Here is a 14,579-nt window from a genome sequence, read left to right as displayed (position 1 = left end):
TAACCTGCATTTTCCAAATGTGATTGTCGGTAGTACCTGCAAAAGGGGCGTTACAGTAGTCAAGCCTCAAGCCTACGGTGGCAAGGGCTATGGTAAGGCAGTTGTCCAGGCATAGGAAAGTTCTCTAAGCATTGATAAGCTTAGCCGTGTTGACGGCAGTGGAGGCGATGGCACTGCCTTTGCATGAAAGAGACAGGGTGGTATCAAGGTATACTCCCAGGGTTTTCACAAAAGGAGAAATAGAGATTGGGATACCATCAATGTTTAAGGTGACGTACTGCGGCTCAAGCCGCTTGACCACTGAGAGGGGGCCCACCAAAAGTATCTCTGTCTTCTCATCGATCAGGCATAGACAGTGTGTGGCCATCCAGGCCTGGATGGTCATGTATACCAAGTTGAGGGTAGTAGAATCTTCAAGGTAGCTGCCGGAGAGGAGTAGTATAATTTGCGTGTTGTCAGCATAGTTTGTATAAAATATACTGCGAAAGTCCAGGAGGGAAAATAGTGGAGTTGATAATGTTATACAAAGTAAGCGACACGCAGGATCCTTAAGGCACATCGTAAGTGATAGGTGCTGGCGGGCACTGGCATACTCTGTACATATTTTAAAGGATTGACTTTATACAAAGGAGGAAATCCAGTTAGTGGCCTCAAGGGAGAAGTTAGCAGTGGAGGACAGGTGCCGACCCGGAATTTCGTGGTCCACTAGATCGAACGCCGCTGTTAGGTCAAGGAGAAGTAGCAGCGCAGGCCAGCCTTCATCCCTGATTTTGTCAATCTGGAACTTTAAGTTGAGTAGTGCAGACTCTGTCCCGTGGCCTGGGTGGAACCCCGACTGCCGGCTACCCAAGATATGAATGGCTTCTAGGTATTGTTGGATTTGCAGATAAACTGATCTATCCAGAACCTTTTGCAAGAAAAGGACATTAGTGATCGGGCGGTAGTTGGTGGGGATTGTGTGAGGGTTTTTTGATGATGGGGAGTAACCAGGCTTCCTTGAGGTTAGTAGGGACTCTGCCGATGGAGAGGAGGCCTTGATAAAGGCAGTGATGAGGTGTGCTAGGATTTCAGTGCAGTCTTCTATAAGGCTCGCTGGAAAGGTATCTCCTTTAAATTGGGATGGTTTAAGGCCTTTAAGATGGTTTTGACTTCATCTTCAGAGACATTGGTGAAGGGGGGATAAGGTTGTCAGAGATGCTTGCAAGGGTTCGATCAAAGATTGCTTGTTGTCAATTGTTTTATGTAGGGTGTCGATGTTGGCGAATATGGTGCTTTGGATATTAGTGCACCACAAATCATTGTTGATTATAGTGAGCTCGGGGCGGTGGGGTTTTCCAATTCCCTGCGAATGGTAAAGATCTCACGGGTGTTGGATTTGGCATTGGCAATGCAGGCATTATAGGTTGCTGTTTTAGAAGAGGATGCCTTTTTTTTATAGTGTTTGGCAGCTGCAGCGAACAGTAGCTTCTTGGTAACGGTCGGTGATTCCTTCCAGCTAGCTTCTGCCAACTATTTGTTGGAGCAGAGCATTTGGAGTTCTGGGGTGTTCCACAGATTTTTGTGAGCAGAAGGTTTGAGTTTGCATTGTTTAAGTGTGGCTATAGTGTTAATGGCGACCATTAAGGCTGTGGCATACATGTCAGCGAGTGTGTTAGGGTCATTTGCGAATGGGGGCTCAGGTAGAAGGGAGCTGATCAAGGGAGCAAGATGTTCCTTGGTGATGCTTATGAAGCTACTGGCCAGAGAGCAGGGCAGCGGGACAGCAGTGGGTGAGGCTCGTCCAGTAGGAGGAATGGAGAACTGCACTATGTTGTGGTCAGACCTTGGGCAGGGTCTGTTGGAGTGGATGGACACCTGACAGTTAAGGTCCGCAATCCAGTCTAGGCTGCTACCTTTGTCATGTGTGGGGGTGCTGATGCATGTTATTAGCCAAGAGTGTTCAGTGAATTAGAGAGCGATGCGAATGCTGGATCGGCTGGTTCATTATAACCTAAGTTGAAGTCTCCCAGGAGGATCGATTAAGAGGTGGGTTTAATGTGGACCCCAAAGGTGTGTAAGTTGTTCTCTTCAAAGGACATAACTGGTCCGGGAGGGCAGTAGATTGTGTGAAGAGTGATGGTGTCAGAGAGAGTCAGTTTGGCAGACAGGATGTCACAGTTATCGGGTGGTGTGGAATTCAGATGTCTAATGGGCAGTAAGTCCATTGCTATGAGTGCTACTCCTCAGCCTCTGGCATTAGGTCTGTCAGAGTGGAAGATGGTCTACCCAGGGTTGAGGGCAATGGAAAGGGCAGGGTCAGATGCAGCATGCAGCCAAGTATCAGCGGTTGCTAAAATGTCAACGTTAAGGGTGGTGATGAGGTTGTTGATGTCAAGGGCATGCACAGGGATGATTGACTAGAGCGCATTTAAGTGGAAGGGTGGGTGTGAGTCCGGTCTGATGGTCAGATGGGGTCTTAGATGTGTCTTTCTGCGGGCTGGCGGGCTTAGTAGGATTGTGGGTTCTGCAGGTTGCCATCGGCTTCCTTCTAGGTCTAGGCGAGGTTGCCATCTGATCCCGATGGCAATTGTTTCTTTTGGCGGTGGTTTGAGTGAGTGACGTGTGCTGAAGGAGTAGTAACTTCTGAAGTACAGTGCAGTTGGGGACAGAGGTGGAGCTCCTTGGTGCCTTGGGGACAGGCAGCCTGGGTATATGGTATAGGTTCTGCCTAGGAGGTGTTGTGGCTGCGGTCTGCACCTGGTGAGGTGTGGTTGGTTGGAGGAGGCATGGTAGAAGTGCCAAGGGTGTGTTTTGCAGCATACATACTATGGAAGGAGCAAGATGGAGTTGGCTTGGGGTGAAAGTCAAGAGATGTAGTTAATGGGTGGCAGGGGTGTGCATGCTCACAAGTGTTTGAGTCTGAGCGAGCCTGTGCAGGAGTGGTCATGTGTGGTTGAGTCTTAAAGGCTTTGGTGATGCTGATCCAGTTAGAGGTGTGAGGGGTATTGTAAGCAAAGTGGGCTTAGAGGTAGGTTTTAGAGTGCTGGCCAGTGGTGGTGATTTTAGGTGATTGTAGGTGGTTGCACAGTGGAGGGTGTTGAAGTATTGCTAGTGGGGGGAGGTGTAAAATGCGGAGCTTGCTGGCATAGGCAGTGGTAGGATGGAAGGGCAGGTTAGGAGGAGCAAGGGCATCGGCAGGAGGCACAAGTTCGCTGTGCAGAGGAGTTTGCAAAGTGGTCAACGCTAGGTCCATTGTGGGTCGCACAGGTATCATTTAAGGGGCAGAAGCATGAAGGCAGGCACATCGATCAGCACTATTGGCAGAGGTAAGCAGGGAGAGGGCCCAAGCACAATAATCTGTGCTGCAGCCATAAAGGATTGCTTGGGCCGCCGGGATGGTGGCAATAGTGTAGCTGGAGTTGCAATGGTCACCAGGGGCGATGGAGGTGGGCAGGACAGGGGTGTTTGCGTGCAGTCTATCACTTGTGTCATTGCAGGAAGCTCGTGCTGCCAGAATGGTAGCGGGAACAAATTGATGCACATTTTGGTGTCGGCAAGCGGGGGAGGTGAGCAGGCTGACGGACGTGATACAGATAGTTGCGCATGTACAGTTGTGGGAGCAATGATGGGGATAGAAAGGGATGGCAGTATACTGATGCGGAGGCACGCACTAGTATACAGCTCAGGTCTAGGTCTCAATGGTGACTTAGGGCACTGGTCTTGTGGTGGTTACTCCTGGCGGTGAGCGATTGTACTGGGGAGGTAGAGGGAGGATGAGGATGGGCAGGTGGATTGTATTAGTGGATGGAGAAAGCACGTAGGGGCGGGATAAGGATATCAGGGGAACAATAGAGTTTAACTGTGGATGCCAGGCACATGGGTTTAGACGCAGTGTCTCAGTGTCCTCCATGCCCCGACAGATGACATCGGGATACATAACCCACAGGTCCCCCCATACCTGTGCCCTAAAATTATTAAATGCTGCTCCATAGTGGGTGTTTGTATCCAACTGAACTCCTGGATACTCTGCTCATCTCCAAAGCGCATCTGCCCAGTCCCCCATTAGAGCCGGGAATCCGCTTTTCATGTCCCATATGGCCAACATGACACTGCCAGTATATTTCTCTAATGCCTAATGCCACTTCCCCACCCATGCAGTGAGTGAAGGAAGGAAATTAATCCCGTCTATGTGTGACCATGGGACATAATACGCCCTCCCCTGATCCTTTTGGAGCAATGCAAATTGAGTTACACCCGCTTTTAATGGAGATTCCCCCATCTCTCTCCTACTATCTCTCTACTACTACTCACTACAGCCATGTGAATACCACGGTGCATCCTACGACCCCATGGTGTACTCTCTGTCGCTCGTAGGGGAATTGAAGGTGGGGCTGCTACATCCTGGTGTCCCTGCTCAACATCTGACTCCCATTCACCTTCATCTCCTACTTCTCTTTTCACCTCCCCGAAACTTGTATAGGCACGGAAGTATACTCAGCACTATCATAGGGTTGCAGTTCCTGTTCTCACTGCTCAGATCCTGTACCCCTAGCAATACCTCTGAACTCCAGGTCCATGATGACCTCCTTGATAAATGACTTGTCCAAACTAACAAGACTCTGTCCATGCCTCCACCTTCCTTCCTCTATGTCTTTTGCCTGTTTATTCACTTCTTCCCACTCTTCACTTCTCTCCTGTTGTAACAGCACTACATCTTCTTCTGCTAGACTCAGAGCTTCTTCCAATCTTTTCCGCTCCTTCATCTCTACTGCTATTCACAGCTTATACTCTATCTTGGTGGTAGAAGGCATTGTCTCCCCTTTTTCCCTCATTCTCAATTCTTCATCTACGCTTCTGTTTTCCAGTCTCCCTCTCGCTCCTCCACCCTTAATCTCTCTGCTAACCTGGCAGTTGGGGGAGTTATTCCCCTTCCGCTCTCAGTTCTCAACCTTTCTGCAGCCCTAACCATTGAAAGAGTTATCCTTCCACTTTCCTCAGTATCCCATCTGTTAGGTTTCGTAGCTGATGGTGGCATTATCTGTGTTCATCTTGCAACCACTTGAGTGGCCGCTGGAGAAAATGGAGGTGCAAACTACAGGTTCCGTATGCCCCTCTGCAGTCGATAAAGGATAGCACCCATATAGGGGAGATGCAGAAGGAATTCCTGTCCTTCCTCTGAGATTTTAACACTATGGAGCTTCTCGGCTTTCTCATACATCCTCCATAGCTCTAAGATGCTTAACCGCTTCCCTATATTTTGTAAAAAGCGACTGAATGCCTCTGCAGGAAGACCCGACCCTTCCCACCTATATGTTGGAGACCTGAGATTGTGCCATGCTTGACAGCAGCAGTTGTGACAATTCCATGGTGTATCCACTAAGAAAACCCTATCAGATGTACTCCCGAAGAGATGACGATCTCATGGAGGAAATCCCTGAAGGAATATGAAATAGAGTAAGAGAAGGAGCTGGTGACATTACAAGAAGTGAGGGTGATGCACAGAGAAGACCGGCTGAAGAAGATGACAGTTAAGAAATTGATGAAATTAAGAATTGAATAAACTTTCATATGCAAAAAGAAGATTGCATGTGTGAAGAGCACTACAGAAAATGCAAGTCATTTAATAGTTGGACAGATGCAGCAACGCAAGTAGATCCAGTAATCTGTGAAGCTGGCAGCAAGGCAAGACTGCAGGCAAAGCTGCAATTGTATAGAAACTGGACATCAGTGTCACAACATTTAGTAAGCTTAAACCCATGGAGAGAAGAGCCGAGAGCTGTTTGCAGCAAAGAATTAACTGAGATCATGGATGAGTCTGGATGGGCTGTCTGGCCTGGTGTCAAGGCTGAGGCAGCCAAGAATGATTATTCATGAAGGCAATGAATGTGAGATGCTGAATCATCCCTTGTTAAGGTGCAAAGAAATAACAGCAGGAGTGCAAGTTTTATTAATTAAAGACAATTAAATGCAGCAAAATGGACCAGATGGTGGTCTCCTGTCACGTGAGCCAAGGATGGAAATAGAAGCGGGTGAAGAATTTGAGAACAATTATAGTGCGTGCTCGCACTCCCTTATATTCCCAGAGGGAAGGATACTTTGCAAGGTCAAGTTCAAAGACAATCTTCATGACAGAAGGCATGGGTGATGAGAGACTTTGGGCTATTTGGGTGGGGAGGTACAGTCAAGTCCCCCTCCTGGCACCTGGTATAACGAAGGGCCTTATAGTTTCAGAGCCAATAATATACTGTGTGCTTAATAATGATGAGGATGACTTGCACTAGAGGTGGGCACAAGCTGTCCACCTGACAGTAGAGACCCAATAACAACCTAACCCATTATAGAAAGTAAACTTAGATGTTCCCCTTAAGTTTATCACAACCCCCCGTAGGTTTCCCTTATTTGCCACATAGTATGACATCACGTATGATAAGTTTTTGCTATATAAATGTAATTTTTTGTGTGATGCGCTGAAAAACTTGCGCGAAATACGTTGATGTCCGTTGTAACTCCCTGTTTTAGAAAATTGATTTTAAAACAGAAAAACCTGCCATCTTCCTGAGTTGGTTCTATTATTTGGTGTAAGAGTTTCTCTGCTTCCCATCCACTGCATGACACGCTACCCAAAAGGCATTATGTTCACTTTGAACCTTTGTGTCTTCCAACCAAAAAAGTATTCAGATTTTTTAATATCCCCTTATCATAGGTCCCCTCAATAGGCCAAGAATTGAGCATTGTACCCTTAGTTTCCAGCCGCCATTCGTGATACTACTTTAAAAACGTTACCTTATAGCCAGGAAGTGTCTGACACAAATGATTCAGCTGAGTCTCCATACTCCAACCCAATCTAACCAAAACAAGTTTACTTTAAAAACACTGTAGCCAAACCCACAGCACAAAATTTAAACCCAAGCAACCCCCTTTTTTACCCTTCGCAGTTTCTTAGTCTTCCCCCATAATCACTCGCCTTGCTTACTTTCACCGCAATCACCTCACTTAGCTATTCACTTCAGTTATACTTCTCACTCTTACACAAAAGACAGCATCTTTATCCTAAAAACACACACCGGCAAATATCTCTGAGATATCTCCTTCAATCGAGCATAGAAGCGCAAGGTTTTCCACTAAAACACTGTTACTCTTACTCACTTCATTACTAGTATGGTATTCACTACTACAATACTGTCTTTAACAGGAAAATTCCCTTCACTACTTTGACTGACCAAGAAAAGCGAGGCAAGGGCTCCATCCGCACAGTCAAAATGGAGGGTGCCAAAGGTATACTTCAGAAAGCTATTGACAGGTGGACTTGCCATAAAATGCCACCTCAACCCTAGGTGAGGGCTCCAGCCAACCAGCCAAGAAAACTGAAGGGTATCAGGATACCACATCACACTTCTAAAATGACAAACTCTGTAAAAATATATATAAAGGACTTACAATACAAATCAGTTCACTCATTCCTTTAAGACATTCACCCTTTAACTCCTTGTATTCATGTCTAATCTCCACACATGCACACACACACACCAATTTTACCCTTACCAATCCCCTAAATCAAAGAAAAAATATTTTTATTTCCTATTACTCCATTGCTTTCCCCACCAAAAATGCACTCATGTGGACCTGAGGTGGTGCTCGTTCAATTCACCTTGCACAGCTAGAACACAGCACCATGCATCCGAGAACAAACAGGGCCTCTAACTGATATGGCGACTGTGGACCTCTCTTTTTATTGTGCACTTAAGGCTGTTCGCTGCGGACAGAAAAGCCCCAACATCTCTGAACAGCCTGGGATTCCACCTGGCTTGCCAAATGTGCAGGTGGGCCTCTGAATACCTTAACCCAAAATAGGCCCACCACTTAAGAAGCAAGTACACTTTACATTAAACACTTCCACATATTTTATTACAAATCACCCCCCCCCCCACACAGGATTGGACAATCCTATAGAAAAGAAATCCAATATTCTCTAATTCTTACGTTCTCATTGGTCACATTTATCTAGCTACCATCATCATCTCATATTTACAGCACACCCCTTTTTATTATTTGTCTGTGGTAGTTCATGACATCATCACATAGTTACACATGCAAACACAAACATAAATCATTACAAGTTGCAGCTGGCCTGGGACCTTCTAACCCCAGACGTGATGTACATGGTTTGCAAGGACACTTCGAACAAGGGGGAGAATATACAAGTTTCCTTTGAACTGGTGATAACTATCTCATCCACCCACACTTGCTGTAATCCTTGTTTCACTATAATCAAAACGACTACCAATTCAACACGCAGTATTGGTCAACTCTGCCTTGAGTTTCCCTGAACCCCAGGTTTATTGTTTGATCAAAAATAGATGGCTGGGGTACCCTGAACAATGAGTAACAGACTCCTATGCACTTAAAAAGATTGCATCTCCTTTCTGCAGTAGTCCCAAGTAATAAAAACCCAGCCTGGCTGTAACTGACCATCTGATAAAGTTGTAGCCACTCATTGCCTTCCCTTAGCCTCCAACTCTGTAAAACCAGTTTTCCAGTCACACAGAGTTAACCTCGCAAACCCTGGCTGCAGCTCCTGGCCAAATTATGAAAAAGTATATGGCATAGTGATTCTTACTTTCCTCATGTATGAATGTCGGTGCATATATGTTCAAAACTACTGTGTCCTCTTCCCAGAGGATTTTTCATGACAAACCTACTTTCTCGCATGCACATTATGAATCTCCTTGTTGTCCAGTTTCTAGGCGCTTCGTGGTACACCATACCTATATTGCATTTACATTTCATCAGCTTTTCTAACATGTATCTTGCTGCGCATGTGCAGGTCTACATGTATGGACGCTAGATACGTGTAAAATTGCAACGTCGTGCAACATGAACCCCTCTCTTGCTGGGACCTTTCTTGACCACCCCAACACTCTTTTACTATCTCCTTCCTTCCTCCTCGCTACTACTCTACCTTCTACTCACACTGTATTGTTACCATTACTTTGCGCTACCACTTCTACCTCTCTGATGTTCCTACAACTCCGACTACCACTACTACATCTCAGACACCACCGCTGCCTACGAGCTACGAATGCACAAGGTGCAGGGCTCGCCTGACCTTGTCCTTTCATTGTGCCTGACCTGGGCATGCCGGGCGCATTACGGCGCCATAACGAGGCTGAGCCTCGCTAACCGCGGCAATATCTGAATTGTACATCCGCCGGCAGGAGGATACGCCGGCGCATCCGAAGGCCATACAAAGGCCCTGCTTTGCGCCCTGCACCCCATTCCAGCACCCCCACGGCAAGGGCAGAGGGCAGGAGCCCTCCCCCCCGCAGAAGCCACATCTCAGACACCACCGCTGCCTACGAGCTACGAATGCACAAGGTGCAGGGCTCGCCTGACCTTGTCCTTTCATTGTGCCTGACCTGGGCATGCCAGGCGTATTACGGCGCCATAACGAGGCTGAGCCTCGCTAACCGCGGCAATATCTGAATTGTACATCCGCCGGCAGGCGGATACGCCGGCGCATCCGAAGGCCATACAAAGGCCCTGCTTTGCGCCCTGGACCCCATTCCAGCACCCCCACGGCAAGGGCAGAGGGCAGGAGCCCTCCCCCCCGCAGAAGCCACATCTCAGACACCACCGCTGCCTACGAGCTACGAATGCACAAGGTGCAGGGCTCGCCTGACCTTGTCCTTTCATTGTGCCTGACCTGGGCATGCCGGGCGCATTACGGCGCCATAACGAGGCTGAGCCTCGCTAACCGCGGCAATATCTGAATTGTACATCCGCCGGCGCATCCGAAGGCCATACAAAGGCCCTGCTTTGCGCCCTGGACCCCATTCCAGCACCCCCATGGCAAGGGCAGAGGGCAGGAGCCCTCCCCCCCGCAGAAGCCACATCTCAGACACCACCACTGCCTACGAGCTACGAATGCACAAGGTGCAGGGCTCGCCTGACCTTGTCCTTTCATTGTGCCTGACCTGGGCATGCCGGGCGCATTACGGCGCCATAACGAGGCTGAGCCTCGCTAACCGCGGCAATATCTGAATTGTACATCCACCGGCAGGCGGATACGCCGGCGCATCCGAAGGCCATACAAAGGCCCTGCTTTGCGCCCTGGACCCCATTCCAGCACCCCCACGGCAAGGGCAGAGGGCAGGAGCCCTCCCCCCCGCAGAAGCCACATCTCAGACACCACCGCTGCCTACGAGCTACGAATGCACAAGGTGCAGGGCTCGCCTGACCTTGTCCTTTCATTGTGCCTGACCTGGGCATGCCGGGCGCATTACGGCGCCATAACGAGGCTGAGCCTCGCTAACCGCGGCAATATCTGAATTGTACATCCGCCGGCAGGCAGATACGCCGGCGCATCCGAAGGCCATACAAAGGCCCTGTTTTGCGCCCTGGACCCCATTCCAGCACCCCCACGGCAAGGGCAGAGGGCAGGAGCCCTCCCCCCCGCAGAAGCCACATCTCAGACACCACCGCTGCCTACGAGCTACGAATGCACAAGGTGCAGGGCTCGCCTGACCTTGTCCTTTCATTGTGCCTGACCTGGGCATGCCGGGCGCATTACGGCGCCATAACGAGGCTGAGCCTCGCTAACCGCGGCAATATCTGAATTGTACATCCGCCGGCAGGCGGATACGCCGGCGCATCCGAAGGCCATACAAAGGCCCTGTTTTGCGCCCTGTTCGGCGCTTCGGAGGCGCGGCGTGGCCTACCCCCTTGTCCCTCCCTCCCGAAGATATCCTGCAAGGAACCCTGCCTTCTGCAAGGACGGACCCACACAACCACGGTAAGCCCGAGGGCTCTTTTCCGGCACCTCTATCTGGAACCCAGAAAACTGCACGCTTTAGACTTATTTGGCACTCTCTAACAAAGGCCCCTATGCAACCCCTGTTGTACTTCGGTAGTTGGGCTGTTTAACCCCTTCCCTCTACCTTGCAGCTCTATTGCACAAGGTTAACCTGACATCAGACCTCACCTGATTTGTGACTCAATTCGTGTTGTGCCTTATGGTCGCCAATAGACTACAATTGACCTTTGCCTTAATCTGTGCTGCTGCAGATAGTACTTCACCTGACTTGTGCCCCTGCCCTATGGTTGTCATTAGGTATAACACTGCCCTAGCCACTTTATATACTTCAATGTGCTTCTAGTCGCCCTGACACACTTAGGTGACACACTACCTAGCTAGCCTTCTACACTTGCCTATTTTTGCCACCGCTTTGCCCACATAGAACCTAGCCTGGTTCTCGCCTAGATCACCTAACTGCCAATATACAGGTCTCTTTACAGACTGCTCAGACCTCTCTGGCACGCCCTTAGTTTGAACCTGGACTTGCCCACCCTCTCATCCCTGTCCACTACCAGAATGAAAATCACCCATTACCAATCTCTACACATTGCCCTGAGCCTCCTTACCACCATGGCATTTGCAACCGCGGACTCACACCCTGCTAAAGACAGAAACATGAGACTGAGGGCAAGACTGTCCTGTCTTCATGAACCATCTTCCTACCACAATCACAGAGGATATATCGATCTAGCAAACAAACGTTCGCAATACCCCAAACCTACCACCCCTCGCCCTGTTCCTATATCTACTAACCAGCCACCGTCACAAAGAGTTGCCCCCACTAAAAATAAACAACCCCCCTCGACTCAACCAACTAGTACCTTATCAATAATTGGATCTCTCATTAATGCAAGATCCATGGTCGCCCATGCTACTGAGATCTCGGACACCCTAACTAATGAAAACTTAGACCTATTAGTCATAACCGAAACATGGCTCCATGACGCGGCTGGCCCTGCCATCATGCTAGCTATACCAGACGGCTACCAACTACTAAGAGTCGATAGACCTAACACTAAAGGTGGCGGCCTAGCCATCATTCATAAAGCTACCTTACCTATCAAACTAGCTACTACCCTGATATTCTCATCTTGTGAACTCCTTACTGCCAAATTGCACCTCTCTTGCAACCGGACTCTCACCTTGCATGTTATCTACAGACCTCCTGGACCATTGGGAACCTTTGAAGACGACATAACCAGTATCATAACCAACAATACTAAAGACCATGCTCAAATACTATTACTGGGAGACTTTAACCTGGGCTTTAATGACAGCAACGACAAACATGCCCTATCTGTCGCCTCACTCCTGAATGACTACGCCCTATCTCAAAAAGTCTCCTCTCCTACTCATGCCAAAGGTAGAACCCTAGACTGGGTTGCTGATCGGAACTGTAACATCAGTATTACCAACATAATACCACAATCCTGGACTGACCACCACTTAATTGTATTCAATGCCTCACTAGACCTTATCCGGCCCAAACCTATACTCATGGCCCCGCCACTTCCCACCAGAAGTAAAAAAGACATCACATCAGAACAACTCCTACCCCACCTTCTCCCTACTCTCAATAACTTAGACAACATCACAGACCCTACGTTGCTTGTAGAAGCTTATAACAGCTCTAAGATCAAGGCACTTGACTCGATTGCCCCTACCAAGCTGCGCAAAAGCAAACAACTCTGTCACCTTAACAACTGGTTCACGCCATACCTGAAAGACCTTAGAATCCAAAAAAGAAAGTTGCAGTCTATCTGGCAACACTCACCCACCGAGGAGAAAAAAACCAAATTAGCCACCCTCGCCAAACAGTATAAAAAGGAAATCATAAGCACTAAAAGAAACACCTTCAATGACAGAATCTCCAAAGCCAAATCAGACACTAAGGAGCTATTTTCCATCCTCCGTGAAATGGAAACACCCATAACCCCACCTGACAACATTCCTAAAAACAAGCCCTGGTGCACTAATATACAAAATGCCCTGGCGTGTAAAATCAGCCTGCTCCAATCTAAAATTGCTAACAAAAAAGCTTCCTTGCTCCTGCCTACAGAACCCATATTGCAACCTCAGCTCCTCCCAAACCAATCTAACACCCCTCACCCATTTAGCTTCAGAAAAATATCGATATTGGAGACAGAAAAAATCATACTATCTCTAAAACCCTCCAACTGTAAAGGTGACAACTGTCCGGCCCAAATTATAAAAGATGCAGCTCGAGACCTAGCACCCTTCATTTCGAAACTCATTAATGCATCCTTTAAGTCTAATCTAGTACCTAACAACCTCAAACAATCCTGGGTGCTTCCCTTGCTAAAAAAACAAACACTTGACCCTGCTATACCAACTAACTACAGACCCATCACTACTGTCCCTTTCTTACTTAAAATTATAGACAGAGTAGCATACCTGCAAATCCAGGACTACTTAGAAACTAACAATTTACTAGGATCACGGCAATCTGGCTTCCGTCCCCTTCATGGCACTGAAACAGCCTTGATTGACCTCAAGACCCAAATTGACGAGTTGAAGGACAATGGTAAAACAGCGATGCTACTCCTCCTTGACCTATCTGCGGCCTTCGACTTGGTAGATCATGCAGTCTTATGCAATCACCTAAGCTCAGCCGCTCATTTCTCAAGTGATACCATAACCTGGGTACAATCCTTCCTTGCAAACCGGACAATGAGAGTCTTCTCCCCCTCAGCAGCCGCTGATCCCATACAAGTTTCATGCGGTGTCCCCCAAGGATCATGTGTTTCTCCGACGATGTATAACATCTTTACTAAGCCCCTGTTTGATAAGCTGGACAGACTGGGTGTTGTCTACACTAATTACGCAGATGACACTCAGATTCTAATCCCCCTTTCGGGTAACTTCTTGGAAGACACGGACTTAGTAAATAAGATATATCTCCTCATTCAGGCTTGGATGGCATCCCATGGCCTCTGCCTGAACGACGACAAGACCGAGCTACTGATCATTGGCTCAGCGTTGGCTATCAAAAAACTTGACCCTAACTATGCCTCATTTAACATCGACAATAACGTCATCAAAGTGATGCCTGCAGTCAAAACCCTCGGGGTTTATCTTGACTCAACGCTCACCTTCAAAAAACAAACGAACTCTCTAGCATCCTCCACGGCATATACTTGCAAATTGATCCGAGCATGTAGACCTTTTCTAACTGAGACTAGCTGCATCAAATTAGCCAATGCTCTCATCATATCCAAGCTGGATTACTGCAATGCCCTCTATGCAGGCTCTAACAAGTATATCCTTGACAAACTACAAACTCTCCAAAATAACGCTATCAGAGTAGCTTTAAATATTCCTAACAGAGCCCACATCTCCACCTTTAGGAAAAATATCCATTGGCTAAAAATCAAAGACAGGATCACCCTCAAAATACTCTCCCGCACCTCCAAATGTCTTAACAACATTGCCCCCCCTTATCTGGCCAATAGAATCCACAGGAGAACCTCAAACCGTCCCACTAGACTGACCAACGCCTTCACCTTAGTGATGCCTAGATACAAAAAGAGTACAGCCGGCGGCTCTAGTTTCCCAATCATAGCTGCGCAAACTTGGAACAAACTCCCTTTGGATCTCAGAATGGACCAACCTTACTCTAGTTTCAGGCGAAAAGTCCTCACTTGGATCCATGCCAATGACACTTAGCTTGACCTTCCCCTCCCACATAGACACTAGACGTCTGCAACCAGCTGAATGACATCCG

This window comes from Ambystoma mexicanum, chromosome 6q, assembly GCF_040938575.1.
Source record: "Ambystoma mexicanum isolate Mex_15411 chromosome 6q, UKY_AmexF1_1, whole genome shotgun sequence".
Taxonomy (NCBI): Eukaryota; Metazoa; Chordata; class Amphibia; order Caudata; family Ambystomatidae; genus Ambystoma; species Ambystoma mexicanum.
Note: the sequence above shows the minus strand (reverse complement) of the source record.